This window comes from Sminthopsis crassicaudata, chromosome 3 (genome assembly GCF_048593235.1).
Source record: "Sminthopsis crassicaudata isolate SCR6 chromosome 3, ASM4859323v1, whole genome shotgun sequence".
In the NCBI taxonomy this organism is placed as follows: Eukaryota; Metazoa; Chordata; class Mammalia; order Dasyuromorphia; family Dasyuridae; genus Sminthopsis; species Sminthopsis crassicaudata.
The window spans coordinates 448,559,418-448,577,870 of NC_133619.1; the positions used below are offsets into that span (position 1 = coordinate 448,559,418).

The 18,453-nt window shown below is 32.8% G+C and overlaps 1 protein-coding gene across 3 annotated transcripts in view; it reads right to left on the reverse strand.

Moving 5' to 3' along the window:
- The window catches only part of SCN2A (sodium voltage-gated channel alpha subunit 2), a 155,728-nt gene extending 153,345 nt beyond the window's left edge, over positions 1-2,383 (reverse strand). For all 3 annotated transcript variants that reach the window (XM_074303235.1, XM_074303236.1, XM_074303239.1), the window contains exon 1: positions 2,148-2,383. The gene's annotated coding sequence lies outside the window, so the exon portion shown is untranslated. The remainder of the gene's footprint in view (positions 1-2,147) is intronic.
- Between the last annotated feature and the right edge of the window lie 16,070 nt (positions 2,384-18,453).

Below are 18,453 nucleotides of genomic sequence, written 5' to 3' on the forward strand. Positions count from 1 at the left end.
TTATTTTGTCACAGTCTTTTATATAAATAGCATTCAATGGCAAAGGGGTTAAACCTTCAGAGACAAACTTAAGTAGATTGAATTTAAGGAAAAATCATTCATCTAGGGAGTAATATTTAGGGAAGCAGATAGGTCTAGTTTTGATCTGGCAAGCCTCATGGCCTTCTCTTCCTGCTCCCCTTCTGCGCAAGAAAACAAAGTTAAAGGAAACAGATGAACAAGATCCCAGATACACATTCCTTCCTTCCCACAAGTTGCATTTAGACAACCAGTGTGAAGCTATATCTAATCTACACAGACATCATCCGCCTTATATATCCAATATCTCATTTTATCCTTTCACAACCCTATGAAATACTTAATGTAAATATGCCCAATTTAAAAATGAAGTAATGCTCACCGAATTTAAGTGACACAATTGGTAAGTGGTACGGCCAAGACTCAAACCTTCCTTCTTAGAACCACTGACAAAGAGTTCAATAGGAATTCTATATATATATATATATATATATATATATATATATATATATATATATATATATATATATATATATATATATATATATATACATATATAAAAGAAGGAACACATGCTAAATAAAACAAAATTAACATTAACCTCTAGGCACTTAGAGGTTTACCTCCACACAGACAGGCACATGTGAGAGATAAAATAAGTTACTATCTTGCACTTAATAAATGTTTGCTGAATATAACTGAATGAAGAGTAAGCAAGATTTCAGATTTGGCCCTGCCACTAAAGTAGACAGGGACAGGTCACTTTTCTCTTTAGGTCTCAGATTTCTCATTTGTAAAATAAAGATGTGAAACTAAATGATTTCAGATGTCTCTCTGCACTTTCAGAATTCTATGATTTTAAAATTAAAAATAATCTTTTTATAAGTGGGCCTAGTATTACATTATAAAATTCATTTATTCCCTCAAAGATCTGGTAATCACCGACACATTAAGTAGAGAGGGGATATCTTAGTTAGAAATGTTCTTATTCTCCTCTATTACCCCTCCCCCATCCACTTTTGCCTTTACAAGGCAGTGAGGCATCTTTAGAAACCTAATAAAATAATGTAAAATATGTTTCACATCCACCTTTTATATACTGCAATCTTTGGTTGTGGTTTTGAAATAACAGTATTTCTATATTTTTTCTCTCATCTTTTTTGATAGCTAGAAAACATATTTTCCAAAGCAAAAAAAAAAAAATTAAAATTAAAATAAAAATAAAAAAAAATCCAGATGAAGAGAAGTCAGGGCGTTGTATGCAATCGCCACCTACTGAGTCATTCTGCTCTTTAGCATAGCTAATATCACGTGACCAAAAAAAGAATGTCAAAATGTGATGCACCTTGTTCAATCTCAACGTCTTAAATGGACCGAGCCCCTAACCCCACAAGCCACTTAGAACCACAGAAAGGACGGAGCATTTCCACACCTGATGGTTTCATGCATAAATTCTATTCGTTTAATCCTCACCGCCACCCTAGGAGACAGCTTCTGCTGTATCATCCCCCAGTTTTTTTTTTTTTTTTAATTCCTTACAGAATTCATCCATTTCCAGGGTGAAAATGACTCATTTTTCAAGAAACCAACAAAACAAAACACAAAGCCAATCTGTCAACACTTAAATTTTATGCCTAGGAATTCTTTTTAAGCCCCCTGACCCGTGTGGTCCCCCTGTGTGCCTTGAAGATGGTGGAGAGAAACTGCACGTCCGTGCATCACTCGCCTTCAGCAGCCCCCTGCCATGTTCACCAGCCTACCTCCCGCTCTACAACCTCCAGGGACTGTATTCCATTTGTAACAACGATTGCCTCATTTAATTTACCAGTTTTTTTTTTTTTTTTTAAATGCATTACTTCCAGAAGGCAAACAAATACGGCCACAGATGGCCTCTTAAAACTGTAAGGCAAGCGAAAGATTAAAAGCCAGGATGTCAATTTCAGAGCCAATTTCAGCCGTGAGAGGGCGAAATCATATATATATATATATCTTTTTTTTTTTTTTTTTTTTTAAATAAAGTGATGCCGACCAGATACAATGTTGCTCCTGCCTCAAGAAAAAGAATGAAGATGTATATAAATAGGTATTAGAAACAGACTAAGATTTTTAAAAAAATGATGCTGGCTTACCTGGAAGAGAATCGTAAGTCTCAGCACAAGAAAGGCCGGGATCCATAGGTGGGTGGAAGGAAGATTATCGCCTTTCCAATGCTGCTATGGAGATTTCTGGGCCGAGGAGATGCTAAAAGCTTACATATTCATTCCGGGCTCACTGGAGGGGGAAAATAACAAAGGGGCCTCTGCAGCATCGTCCCTGCTTCTGCCTCAGCTTCCTGTTCTGACACTCTATGGGAGCCGCCGGCTATTAGGAATCGGCGTGTTAAAAAAAAAAAAAAAAAAAAAAAAAAAAAAAATCAAGTCCGCACCTTACGTGCTATCGCCATCTGCTGGCCATTGAAGAGAAGTCCCTAATTAGCGTCTGACTAAGCTATTCTTTCTAGAATTACCTAGAAGTTTTTAAAAGGGAATTTGAGTAGGGGGTTATAATATATATATCGATATAGATATATATAGATAGATAGATATAGATATAGATATAGATATAGATAGATATAGATATAAATATCTATATCTATCTATCTATATGTCTAAAAACACACAAAAATCCAATAATTATTTGCTTTGGGGAGTACGCACAAATGCACATTATGCTTTTCCAGCTTTTTAACATATTAGTCTCTTTCCTACATGTGTGACAAACAAACCAATCTCCTTACAGCTAAAAGATTAGAAGAAACCTTAAGATCAAGTAGTCTAATTCTTATTACAGTGCTTGGCACATAGTAGGTACTCAAAAAATGGTTTTAGATTGATTGATAATCCAATCCCTTCTTTTTACAGGCCTCCAAAGGCAAAAGGACTTGTTTAAGATGCCATAACCGGTTGTGACATAAGTAATCTGCAATTAATGTATCTTAATTCCTAGTCTACTATATTTATACACTAAATCTAATTGACTCTTTTTTTTATTACCAGAGAAGTTGCAGGGCCCAGAGGACAATGGACAGGATTATTTATTTCAGAATCTATGTTAGACAGCTAATAGAGAAATATCTGTTAAAATCGAAGACAAAAAAAGAATAATTAATTCATTATAGGTCTAGAATTACTATGATAATTTATCCAAATGGAAACAAACTTGTTATTTAATGTGATTACATATTTAAAATTATATACTACTCAAGAATAGTCAAGAATATGTCATAATACCAAGAAAGACTGTGAAACTTTTATGATTATTTTAGGTGGAAAAAAGGCAAATTTATTTCCAGTCTATATAAGGAAAAAAAAACTTTCTAAGTTACATATTATTATTATATATTATATATATATAATATTATGATATAATATATATTTCATATATATTATATTATATATTTATATATAATATATATTACATATAATTATATATTATTATAAACAAGGCACTGATGTTATTTAAAATCACAATACTGACCAGAAATTGAGGATCATCAAGGAGAACTCCGGGCGAATGAACTAGATGATCTCATAGTAACATTCTTTCTGAGACAAGTAAAAAAAAAAAAAAAAAAAAAGATTTTAGAAAACAAACTCTATCCAAGGTGCTGAATACCATCCTCTTTATCAAAAAAAAAAAAATCCCATAAACTTCTATGCCTCTCTTTGTAACATTTAGCAAGCTAAATTAGATATTTAGAATTCCTTCAAAGTCATTATATTTTATCTCTAAGTAGTTTTCTCTGTGCCACCAAGAAAATCACAACACATATATTTTTAAAATTCAGCCAATCCAAAATTGTACATTTTACAAGTAATCAACCAGTCCAATTCTACATTTATTAATAAATAAACCTAAATCTAGGAAAATGCAATGATTTACTTATGATCAAAGAACATATTAGTGCCATTTAAAATTATCATGGTAATAACCCATGTTCATATTATATAGCATGCTTTTCAAAATATTTTCACAAAAATAAGCTTTCTTGAACCCTTTAACAGTGCTGTATTGTAGTTGTGTCTGATATTTTTTCTTTTTATAATATTTGTTTTTAATATTCTTTTTTATTGAGTTCTAAATTCTCTTCCTCCAGCTCTTCCCCCATCATTAAGAAGGCAAGCAATATGATACCCATTATAAATGTGAAATCATGCAAAACATATTTCTAACTAAGCCATATGAAACTAAGAAAAAAAAGGCAGTGGAAAATATGCTTTAATTTATACTCAGACTTCATCAGTTTTATCTTTGGACAATATTTTTCATCATAAGTTTTTGGAGTTGTGAATCATTGTTTAGATCAGAGTAATTAAGCCTTTCAGTTAATTGCCTTTACAATATGACTATAACTATGTACGATATTTTCTTGCTTCTCACTTCACTCTGCATCAATTCATGTTTACCTAGGTTTTTTGAAACTATGCGTCTATGTATCAAGCATGGGAAAAACACACAGTAGATGCTATAAAAATATCTGATTTTGATTCTGCTGATGATAGAGAAGAATTTAGCACCAGATTGTTCCTGATTTTTAGATCTTTGGTCCTCAAAATTCTAATTTGGTTAATATAATTTTCAATAATTCAATGCTTTTCTGTTGTTTTCCTTTTTCTAACTCATATGGTCCCCTGGACATTCTAGACTACAGATACTACTTCCATAAAGGGTTTTATTTTGTTCTCTCTTCAAAGTCATATTTTCTTTGAACTATACTATAAAAGTAAATAAGTGCATATAACTCATATGTGCAAGAGTTTTGGAAAAGTTAGCCTAAGTCCTTGACAGATGTGTCTCTTAAAAGCAGAATAATAATACATCATTTCCATTTTCTTCTTTCTAAAAGTTAGTGCTCTATGTTTCTGACACATCTTTTAATAGCTTAAGCTTCCCTTTTTTATTCCTTAGTTTGATGTTCAAACCTATTTTCAGTTTAAAGGTAAAACTAAACTTTTCTATCTTTATGTAGTGACCATTTGGAGTCCACAATTCTATTTTCTGTTTTTCATTGTCATATTGTCACTTTCCCACCAAATTTCCATCTCACCACTTATACTCTAAACCTCAAATGATGGAAGACAAAGAATCCAGTCCATATTTAAAACTACTGATACAATTTTCAAAACAATTGGGTACGACTCTGGGAAGATAGCTGAGTATGTTGGTAAATTTCAAGCTCTCCAGATTTCCCCCACAAATATAACAAATCTGCACCTCAGGGAGAATATAGACTGGTGAAAAATCAAGAAGACTTGGGTCAGAACAAGGGTCCTCCTGGTGTAACTCAACAAGATATAAAGAAAGATCCCAAGCTGGAATTAACCAAATGAAGTGCAAAAAGCTCTGGGCTAGTTCTGTAGAAACACCAAATGAGGAACCCTTGGGCTCCTCAGCAGGAAAGATCAGCAGGAAACACAGAAACTTTTGCCTCCTGGACTGTTTGTGGATTTAGGGTTTGAGTCCAGGAATAGAGTGATCCTGGGTTGATTGAGAATGCCAGACTCCAGCTGTGCTGTTGAGACACAACCCTGGGAAGAAGGAACCAGCATCAGATGAGTGTAGAGGCATTTGGGGGAGGGGGGTTGCTGGCTGTGGGCACTTGCAGGAAAGTGGAGCTCTTGATTTAGGGTTTCTGGTTAGAGTGGAGAGGTGAAGGGAAACACCTCATGATTAGGAGTGCTTACATTAATACCTCATTTAAAAAAGTGAACCAGAAAAGAAAAAAGAATCCCACAATAGAAATTTACTATAGGGACAGGGAAGACTAGATTTCATCTTCAAGGAAGACACTAAAATTAGAAAAAAAAAAGCCTCTACTTCAAAGAATAATGTAAAATGGCTCCCTGCCCAGAAAGAATTTATATAAGAACTCAAAAAAGAATTTAAAAATCAAATAAGAGATATTGAGGGAAAGCTAAAAAAATTCAAGAAAAATAAGATGATGAAAATAATTAACGAACTAGAAAAGGAGATAGAGAGTCTCAAAGATGAAAATAAATCTTTGAAAATTAGAATCAGGCAAGGGGAAGCTAGTGAAGCTAAGAGAGAACAAGTAATAACAAACTATTACAAAAAATGAGAAAATAGAACAGAATGTGAAACAAGAAAAACAACAGATTTGGAGAACAGATCAAGAAAAGAAAATATAACAATAATTGGACTGCCAGAAAGTTGTGACCAAAAAGAATATCTTGATACAATAATGCAGGAAACAATCTAAGAAAATTGTCCTGGAGTGATAGAACATGAGGAAAAAATAGAAATAGAAAAATCCACCAATCACCAACTCAACAAGATCCATTGTGGAAAACACACAGGAATATTATTGCCAAATTTCAAAATCCCCAGATCAAAGAGAAAAATTTGCAAAACAATTCACATATGTTGGAGCTACAATTATAATTGTACAGGAATTGAATAGCAACAATAAAAGACCACAGATCCTGGAATCATATCTACCAAAAATCAAAAGAACTAGTCCTGCAGCCAAAAATATCATATTCAGCAAAAATATCTATAATTTTGAATAAGAAAAAAATGGCAGGTTTTTAGGACTTTGTATCAACCAAACCCAAACTTAATAGAAAATTTAATATATGAGTCAGTATCAAAGATCAGTTTCAAGAAATCAACATGTACAATTTGCTTAAATATAGGCAAATTATTTATGTTTTTTTAAACATGGGAAATGTATACCATATGTTTAAGATTCACATCAACAATAGGGTAGCTCAAAAGAAAGATTGGCAGAGTTAAGGTAAAAATAGTAATTATGTTATACAAATGAGATGCTAAAGAAAAACACACACAGAGGCATGGGGACTTGTAGTTCTGAAAACCTGTTCACATTGGGCATGGGTTTAACAGGCAGCATTACATATATACTACAAAGGACCAGCACCCTCCAAAATCTATTAAGAAATAAGGGGGAAGGGTGGGCAGATGAGGGAACAAGACAAGAAAAGGATCTTTGGGTGGGCGGAGGTTAAGTAATAACACAAGTTAAGGAGCAGTATTAAACAAAGAGACAGGAGGGATGGAAAGATGCATGTTTGTATATGTGTGTGTGTGTTTACATTTATCTATCTACATATAAACACATCTTTTCTTAACTATAGCTTGCTGGGGGGTTGGGGCTGAAAGGGAGAAAAAGAACAATTTAAATAAAGTGGTTAGCAGAGAACAAAAGAATAATTTACAAAGGAAGTAAGGAAAAAGTGGATATTCATGAATACAATTTTTTCTACTAATATATATATATATATATATATATATATATATATACTTTCTCAATCTGGTAATTTGTTGTTATATATTTTGAAAACTTTCTGATGTTCCTTTTATTTTGTATTCCTTTTCTGTTTTACTTTTTTAAAAAATCTGTTATTTCAAATAAAATAAATTTAATAAAAATTGAAAAGATGCTACTAAGGTAATGTGTAAAAATATGAAAGTCCCATGAATGCAACATTTATTAAATTGTTATAGTACAGTGGACTAGGAGTACTGGCTTTAAAAAGCCAGTTCTGAATGTATATGAGTTGGGGAAGGTCACTTGACCACTCCAGACTTCATTATCCGTGAAATGAGGGGAATCAAATAGTAGATTGTTATGGTTACTTCCAACTCTAAATCCTATGAGCTCATTCTGAAATATGTTTGCCAGTTTTAAATAATTAATTAGCACTTTGAGAGTGATTCAAGTCCAACTTGATGATTGACTTTCTCTTGATTTTGCTACTTGCTCCCAACCCCATAAGTAGGCTATCATTATGGAAAATAGCTCATACAAGTGTCATAAAATTTTATAATCTGTATGGACAGATTATAGAATATTGCATGCAAAGTCCTCTATGTGTTTGCTGAAGGCAGTTAAACCTGATACACTGATATACATTAATTTCCAAACTAATATACTACTAGAATTTATATGTAATATAGTAGAAAGTAGATTGGACTTGGAGCCAGATGTCCTGTGTTCTTGCTCCATCTCTTAATGTTCTGTGTGATTTAGACAAATTTCCTAATCTCTCAATTTCCTTATCTTTGAAATGAAAATGTTAACTTTAAGCCATTCAGCTTCTGGTCTTATGATTAAATTAATTAGTTGAATCTCTGATTATTTGTTCTCAAAGGACTGATTATTTATCATTCATCTTGTTACCTTAGAAAAAATATTGACTACAAAAGGTAAAAGTATGTAAGTTACTCACTAATCTTTTCTTTGTATATAAATTAAACTGAAATTTAACGACAAGGAGAAAAAACAAAGCTAGGATTAAAAGTTGCAACTGAATACTATTTTCGTCAGAAACTGTGGTATCATTGATATAGAGAATCGTCAGAATGTAAATTCTCTTCATCAATGAAGATAAGTAACTTGTCTATAAAATTATAGCCATGTAACATTGCCTGGAGTTGAATGAATGACTCACAATCACATTCTAGCACATGTCAGAGGCAGGACTGGAACACAAATCTTACTTGAATTAAAAACCAGTTCTCCTTCTACTGTTTTATATTGTCTTCTGAAACCAAATTCTATGAAAGTAAAAATATCAGAATAGATATGGAAAAATAGTCATGAGGTATCATTTTTCATTTACAAAATGACTTCGTGTCAAAATATGTTTTACATAATTGAACATGTATAAATTATATCAAATTGCTTGCCTTCTTAAGGAGAAAGGAAGAAAGGGAAGAAGAGAAACAATATGAAACAAAACTTTTTAAAAAAAGTTTAAAATTGCTTTTGCATGCAATTGGAATTTTTTTTAATTTAAAATTTAAAAAATAAATAAAAGTGCTATTACAAGTGACAAATACAATCACATAGCAAGGTATTACTGAGTGGGAAGATATTCATGGTTATAAATTATCATATGGCATCTCTGCTGAGATATACCAATATTACCAATATAATTGGTGGGGAAGGCAGGCAACAGAAGTAAAGTATTTTGTATAGTGGGGAAAAAAAAGGTGGTAAAGCTGGAAAAAGAAAAAAAAAAAGGACACATAACTCAAAGAGCTGGTTGGTGTGTTACCCAGGATGGCAACATTTCACAGGGAAACAATATGAGTTAGTTTATTGTCAGTCAGAGATCAGACTGAAGTCAATTTGCTAAAGCTTAGGGAAGGTGTGAAGTAATATGTGTCCAAATTCAAAATGTTTCCTAGAAACTCATTTTTTTTTTCCTTCCAAAGCTGTGAAGGTCAGTTGAAAATCCCTGGTAGAGGTCACTGCCTTCTGCTGATTTAGTCATTTCTATTGAATCATGGGTTGAGACAGAAATGTGGTGGAAAGAAAACATTTCTTATAGAAGAATGGGTAAAGTAGAACTGTATGCTTTAAAAATCTATTATCTGTGGTAAAATTCTTGACACTACAGAATGAAAATGTAGGAGAGTATTTGAGAATAAAAGAAGAAAAAAAAATAAGTGATATTATTATGGCAGTATATTACAAACCAGCCAAAGAGGTAAGAGAGAACAATGACATGAGTATAAAACTGGAATTTAAATAAGAGAGCAGTAATGGGAAACTTCAGTTACATGGACAGCTGCCAGAAATTTCAGCGTGCTAAAAATGAAACACCTGGAAACTTGTATTCTTAATGTCTTTACATCTCAAAAAGTAGAAGTAGCAACAAGGAGAACTCATACATGATATTTCATTCTCAAGAACAAGGATGAAACTAGTTAGTGAGTTAGACATAATGAGAACCCTAAAAATAATGATCAAATCATTTTAGAGTTCATAATACCTGAGGAAAGGAATATGATATATTTGTTCATGAACCCTTGATTTTGCAAAATCAAATTTCCAAAAAGTTCAAGAAAAAAACAAAGATAAAAGATCATGGCCATGACTTTGGTAAAAAAAAATATACCTAAAGAGTAACAAAAAACTACTTTAAAAAGTTAATAAAATCAAAAATAATCTCCATGAAAAGGAAACTAATAAAGAAAAAAAATTTAGATATATAGCTCTGTGACTAACTCATATTTTTAAAAGATGTAAAAGGCAGACAGTTTTGAAACAATGTTTAGGGGGTAAAGACAGAATAGAGCCACTTTTAGGATAGCTAGAAATATGTTAGGAAAGAATAGGGGGAAAAAAGTACATCACAAAATATAAAGAGAATCTGGGTTTGAATACTGGCTCTTTGTGACCTTGGGAAACACAGTAACATCCCCTGGGCCTAAGATTAATCAATTGTATAACGAAAAGGGTAGACTAGTTGGTCTCTAAATTTTCTTTTAAATTTAAAATTCTATGGCTCTATTAAATTCCTGCTTCACTCCTGTCTTTTCTTACCTGGAGAATGAAGTTCAAAATGTAATGATAGAATGAGAATGGTTGAGGAAATAAAAACTAAATGTGAATGAGAAGATAGCAAAAGCACATCTATGTGCATTATATGACTATGCATCTCTACACCCATCTGAAATCACAAAATAAGAGGTAGAAGGTACCTCACAAGTCAGTCAGTACTCCTAGCTATTCTTGATTCTCTGCAATACTTTTGACAAGCCATTGTCCATTTTGAAAATCTCCAGCAAAGATGAATCCACCACCTTCAAAGGCAGTCCAGTCCATTCTTGGCTCAAATTTTGTGAAAAATTTCTCATAAGAATAAGTCTAATCTATTTCTTACTTGTCAGCTTTTCAAAAATATTCAGATGCCTTTCCAATCTCTTCCAAATCTTTTCTTCTTCAGGAAAAATATTCAGAGTTCCTTGAAGCTTATTTTTTCTGGCATGCTCTCTAGTTTCTTTCTCAGTACTGATCATTTTTTATATATATAGATATGATTACAAAACTATTAAAAGTAATATTGGAAAATAGAACTTTGGAGAAATGCCAGAAGATAGAAGATAAGCATTGACTGATAAGTTCAATATTAATTCCAGGCAAAATTCTCTAATAGTTATTAAACAGATCTTTGAGCAATTATAAAAGAAAGAGATAATCATTGGCATATGGATTCACTTAAAAAAGTAATGACAAATTCATAATATTTACTGTTTTTATGACAGTACTATATTGGCATCTTGATAAAAATAAACATTTAGTTGGACTTTCAAATAAGTAGCTAGAGGGAGCATATAAACACTCACCTAGGGAAAAAAAAAACTCAGAAAAGAAACTGTCCATCAAATGTACAAAAACTTTCTAACCCAGATATGGACATTCAAAATGCTGAAGAAAACAGTATTTTTATAAGGTAGCTGAATTATAACCAGAGACAACTCCTTTCTTGCTCAAAACTATTAGAGACTGCAGTTATAGATTCAGTCTGAAGACATAATTATATATGTATCTAGGTGACTATTTGATATTGTTCAAGTGAAATATGCCTTATGTATAATTGCATATTTTTACTATATATGTGAATTATGGAATCTTTAAGTATACCTTTAAAAATTCTGTTACATTTATTTGAATATTTTTGAATGTTTTGTCTTATATGCACCCTATAGCAATGCTTGTTAATTATTTTATATATTTAGTTTTATTTTATATGTAAGTTTGTTGATAGTATTATTGTTGCAACTAGCTAGCTTTGCTCTGTTTGTTAAGCTGTGCTTATTACTGCTTTTGATTGATTGCTATCTTACTAAGAATATGCATGTACTTCTGAAATGGGCATGTGGCATGTCCTATACATAGTTTTAGGCATGTTGTCACTATAGTATCTTCCCAGGTGATCTCTAAACTTCTAGGCTAACTGCTTATACTATTAATGTACATGTATTTAATTTTAATGGTACCAAAGATTAGTTATCTGAGACATCAGAAGAATTACCTTTGTTGTTTTAAAGTGTTTATGTTTTTATGCATGTTTTGGATTTACTCCAACTGATTTTTTGTATGCAACTGCAAAGAGTTTCAGCTCAGGGGAGGAATGTAACCCCTGTACCAAAACCTAGCTCCTTGGATGAAATCTAGGACTCTCACAGTTGAGCTGAGTTATCTTGCTCCCAATGGGAGAGATAATATAATTTAATTGGTAATGAGAATTCTCAATGTGGATATTTCCTCTATCAAGCCATATTCACAGTTTTATAATTTACAGTCATAGAGATTTGTCTGGAGTTCAGAAATGTTTTAATTTGCCAATTGCCATCCAGCTACTATGCTTTGACCTGCTCCATTTTCTGAATTGGCCTGTTTTTACCTCTCCTTAGGCAACCTGGTGGCTCCCTATTATCAGGAGGTCACCTTATTAATGTTGAACTTAATGTAGACACCCGATCAAGTTGTTCACTAAAGTTCCCTGAGCTCAAAAGATCTACCAGCTTCAAACTCTCTAGTAGCAGGAATTATAGTTCTGTCTTGACACATTAAATGAAGGTTCAGTTCTATGATACTATGACATTAGAGATTATTTAGTCTATCTCTCATCTCCTGACAAACTTATCTGATCAATGCAAAAACTAAATCCCAGAGAAGTTAGATGGCTGTCCAAAGATCATACAGCTTATTAATGCCAATTATAACTAAAGAAACAACACTGTTTCATGTTATAAAAAGGTCATGTACTCATCTTCATGAAGTTGAAATTAGTTCCTTCCTTAGAGCCTGACCTTATATGTTGAAGAATTTCAGAGACCACCAAAATAAATGCAGCTGGGAAGAGCTGAACTGAGGATTTAAAACAGTTTTTATGACAGTTATAACAGACCCATGATTGTTAAATTCATGGTTCAAAAAACCCAAACCCTACATCCAGCAATATTGTTTGACCTTATGAAGATGCATGTTGGCACATACCATTACCATCATCAGCACTTCAGTGTATTATGTGACATTAAGAAAATATCAATGTCTTATTTGATCATGGATATAATCATTTTGGCTGTTTAGGGATGAGATTGGAAATTTTGGCATAAATGGGAAGAATAAAATGATGTGTACACTGATCATTGATAAGGTAAATGTTAAAAATAGTAAGGAAGTCATATTTCAAGTGCCATAAGTTTTGCAGGACTGTTATTCACATTCCTTTTATTTGTCCTTCAGGTAGAGATAGTCCAGAATCAGTTCAGGGTTACCTTGCATAAAATGTCAGTGACCCATCTACTTAGTTTATATGTTCTTTATCCTCCAGAGAAATAAGAAAATGGCTATTCCAACCTCCCAACTTCTAAGTACACACATTCTTCCCCTAATTTGGTGAGGTGCTAAGGACAAGGGACCATCCAACATTTCCTACTGGCCAAATATGTCTTGTCAATGAAAAGAGAAATTAACACTCCTAAAACCTAGTTCCAGAGTTCCAAGGTATGATTCGGATAGGGTAGAAGATAGGACAAGAAGATATTTCTTAAATAAAATTGGTTTTAAAAATAAGAAGGAAAATCTTTAATAACTCATAAAATTATATCCTCAGGCTACAACTAGTATTTTTAATAGTTGTGAGTTAGAAGCCATCAATCCTTGCAACTTTAGAACAGAGTAACAGAAGAGAAGACTTAAAATATAAATGTGGGAGTTTTTGCTGTTGGGATAAATGCACTGGAAGCTCTGGATACAGCAGTACAATTTAGAAAAAAAACTAAGTTTTTTTTTTTTTTTTGCAGTATGGAAATAAACTTGAGGCTTACAACCTGGAATAATCTTATTAATAAGAATCAATAAGATTGCTTCAAGCAAGATCTGTCATGGAAATTGAAAGGGACAAAATACAAAAGAAATTGACATTTGACTAAGAACAGATTGTAAAAAGGGTGTCATTTAGAACAAGCCCTAAAGTGACTGGTCACTGTTGTGAAGGATAATTCCATTATTTATAAATTTCTTAAGTATAGTGTTTTTGAAATTATTATAGTGGAAGAGAAAAATTCAACTTTGGGCCTCTTGGTGAATAGCAATTAAATGTATAAAGATTAGATACTGTTAAGATATACATTTTTGCATCCATCTCTCCATCTATATGACTAGTTTTGTTTAGCAAAATTAGCCCCTCCTTCCTTCACTCTTTCTCTGAGAAACTTAAGAGCCAAATGATTATCAGGAGGAGGCCCAGCTGGAATGAAAATGACAGTGTGGGTGCTGTGTGAAGTGTTATTAACACTGTGGGCAGAAGTAAAAGGATCAGAGTAAAGCTTCCTTCCCAGGAATAGCTGCTATAGCTCTCCTCCACCTATTTTACACTCCTAGGTGTTAGTCATGTGAATTCTACCAGAGAATGACTTTAAAAAATATTTGAATGCCTCCTACTAAAGATCACCTTCTAGTTAAAGTATCTCCTAGCAGACTGAGGACAGCTAGGTCAATAGCCACATGTTAGAAATTGTAAATTGCCATGAAATAATTTAATTCTCTGATTTATATTTAGCTTTTATGGTGTTGGATTTCATGTAATCATATGCCAAAAACTGCCCCATATTTCCTATAAACTAAGAATGATAAAGGCCTTGGATTGTGAAATATTTTCAATTTAATTGTCCAATTCAATTGGCATTTTAAAATTTACATGATATTTTACAGTTTTTTTTTTATAATTAGTAGATGATTATGTTCTCCATTTTTATTTATCTTGTCTTTTCAACATCATAATGTTTCATAGTCATAGGTGTGGCCTATTTCTAATGGTACCACACTTTCTAGGCTGTTTTTATTCTAACCTGAAATTCCCAAGGATATCCTAAAGCCAATGCAGCTTTGATGATTGGCCACAAAGCATTTCCTTTCCCTTGTTATTTGTCTAAAAGCTTTGCTCAGTTTCTTCACCAATTTATGTATCTAATGGGATTTTATTATATTCATTTTAAACAATCAGATCTAGAGAACAGCCTTATTTCTTTTAAGTCTGACAGAATTAAGTCTGATAGACAATGATAATGACCATTGACCTTTCTTTAATGCTAAAACGTTTACAAAGTACTTTACATACATTATTTCTATTTGATAATTCTGGGACAGAGTTACCATAGATTACTCTGATAGTGCCCATTTTACAGATGAGGAAACCAAGGAGGTTAAATGACTTCCCAATCTTTGCAATCATGTAGTTAGTAAGCAGAAGAGGGAGAAAAATGAATTTAGGTATCTCTTGACTAGGATCATAGAATAACAGATTTATTATGAAAAGACATCTTAGAGGTCTTCTGGTCCAAACCTCTCACTTTAAATTTAAAAGACAGGCCTAGGGGGTTAAATGAGTGTCAAAATTCATTTACGTAGTAAGTTTCACAGCTTGGATTCAATCCCAGTATGCTTTTCACTGTCCTCTGCTGCTTCCCCACTCCAATGCAATCACTCTTTGTACCATCCTGTCTCTCAATTTTTACCCTGAAAGTTGAAAGTGAGAAATTATATTTACCACTCTCATCCAGGTTTAAATGGAAGAGTGATTTCCTATAAATGAGATTCTCCAAATGTTCTTCTTTGCAAATAATATTGTACAGATTACATCAAGGTCTACAATATTATATCTCCATTAATGAGACCCATAATCACTTAAAAAGGTCACTGTCCACTTACAAAAAAACAATTGGAGGGAGATTGCATATTGTATAGATCATGATAATATGTTTTACTGGGCAAGTATTGAGTTAATCCTTTAGTACATAGAATTCAGATAGGCACTATAGAAGAACAATGAACTTGACCTACAATTGAACAGGAAGAAGAGAAAAACAGGTTAGATTGCATTTGAAAAAATATTCAAAGCTCTCAAAGGGCCAATAGTTATCTATTATAAAAGCTTATCTCTCTTTTTCACTTAATAGCATTTTTTCCCCAATTACATGTAAATAGATTTCAAAATTCATCTTTGTAAGACTTTGAACTCCAAACTTTTCCTTCTCCCTTCTCTATCTTCCCAAAGTCTATTTTTAAGCACAAATATTCTTTCAGTGATGCTATAGGGAATTCCACTATTTCAGAAGTATCCCAATCAAAAGAACATCAGAGAAGCATATGATAGTTATAAGTTGATTGCCACAATCAATAAGTATATAGCTGTGTGTAGAGGGAGTGGGGAGCAAAGGATGACAGATGGATAGTACTCCACTGATAGCCACAATACATTAAATAACACAGAGAAAGGACTCTAATACTTTGAGTAGAGTCTCTGTAGTGGACTACAAAAGTCATTGACAAAAATTATAGAACATGAGAAGCCTTGGGTTTGCCATTTGAAGGGTGCAACTTGCTCAGATGAATAAAGCACACCATGGGTGAGATCACAGCTTCATTGAAAACTTGAAATTATAAGGACTAAATATTTTACTTAGATCTATAAATCAATTATAGAGAAAAAATGCTGAAGGGCCAATTAGGAAAATAGGAACCTAGAAAGGTTATACTCTGGGTATTAAAATTTTTTGTGGTGTACATAGTGTCCTATAAGTCCATATTCAGGTAGACATGCTTAAGTACATTTCTGATAGTAGCCTTCAGCATTAATTACAATTTCAAGATCTTGTTTTTGATAGTCACAATGAATAATAAAAAAACCACTTTCCACACTGGCTATGTTCTGGCCCAGTTTCAGCTCATAGTCAACATAAAAAGAAGAAAGGAAAAAATGATAAAGCAGGGCTTTTAAGAAGAGAGCAATGAGGCAAAAACAGAACGAGAGCCAAAAACTATAGTATGTCTCCCAGGGCCAAGAATTAATTGAATGCTTTACTTCCACACCACCTACAAGAAAATAGTCTTCATTCATGATTTAATTAATCAGATTAAAGTACAGACTAGTTGGATGGAAAAAAAAAAACATTGGTTATTGCCATTCTTGTGTTATGATTTATTTACTGGTAAAAATGTCTTAAATTTCAAATGGCTAGAGGAACAATTTAGCTTATTCAAGCATGTAGGCAGAACTGGTTTCTGCTAGAAATGTTTAGTTACATCTCAGAGCATGACTAAGAGAACACTACATAGGATAGATCAGTGTGTGAAATGGGGGGAAAAAGGGGAAGGAAAGCCCTAGGCTAAAAGTCAATGGGATCTGGGTCCCATGGAGCTTTGGGCAGCTTATTGAATCCCTCTGGACCTCAGCTTCATCATCTATAAAAAAAGGACATTGGGTTTTATGATAACTAAGACTCTGTTTAATTCTGATATCTTATGATCCACTATTTTGTTAAATCGAACAAAAATGTCTCCCTGAAAAGAGATTCCTCACAACTTAGAAGTCATTGAATTTAAGAAGCACTCTGTGGAAAGGATTATTAAATTTGTAATTGCTACAATCATTATTATTTCAAATCATAGCCGGTGCATACATTCAAGTTAAGTATCATAAATCTGTATCACCTCCTTTGGCTAGAATAGTGGAGCTAAGGAAGTGTAATTCATTGTTATAATGATACATTTGGCAGAAATTATAGTAAACGAGGATTTGCTGAAAAGGAAAGAAGTTAAGAATGGTGACTGATGAAGAGTTAAGAAGAGAATTAAGTGAGAGAAAGGATTATTACAGTTCCTAAATTTAATAATTCTATGTGATTTTTACTTATTTGTTGTTTTTTTTTAAACCTGTTGACCCTTGGTGACCATCATAATCTGATGCATAATACAAATTTTGGTTTCAAAGAAATCAAATAACTCATATTTACATAGTACTTTTCATTCAGCAACCTTGTAAAATTGGTAGTTTACAAATAATTATCCTCAATTTATATGAGGAAGCTGAGGGACAGGCAAGTCAAATTACAGATCTAGTCATGGCCTTAAATCTATGTTTTCTGATTCCAAGTCTAATTTCCTCATCATTATACCACAGCTGGACAAGATCTTTTGCCTGTAAATGGTAGTTATAGGTTTGCTGCTGCTTAGGACAGGTACTTTGCTTTTTCCTTTCCATGAAAAAATCCTACTTAAATCCAAATTCTGTATTACACTCACTATGAAGTGTTCATCTACTACTACATCTCAAATTATGCTCTGTTCTCCGAATTCTTTGAACTCTTATTGTTTTCATCATTAATTCCTACACTTAAGTAGCAAAATGAGGCTCTGTATTGTTAATTATTTGATTCACCTATATGTCTTGTCTGATTAAGCTGTTTGCTCTTTTGGAGCAGAAAACATATTTTACATTTCTACTCTATTTCCCATACCTCCTGTTACAGTATATAGTGATCTCCATTCCAAATGAACTGGAATGAGGCTGATAACAGTCTATTCTGATTTTCTATAGTTAAAACCTCAGCAAGCCACTGCCTATGTCATCATTGAATTTTCCCAAAGAAATAATGAAATTCAACTCAGTAAACATCTATTATGCACCTGCCATATTCCAGGCACTATACTAAGTATTAGTAATAAAAATAAGAAAAAGAAAGACAGTCGCTATCCCCAAAGAGCTTATGATGTAACAGAAATAAAATAAATGCTCCATAAATGGAGCACAAGCTTTAAGACACTAGAATTAT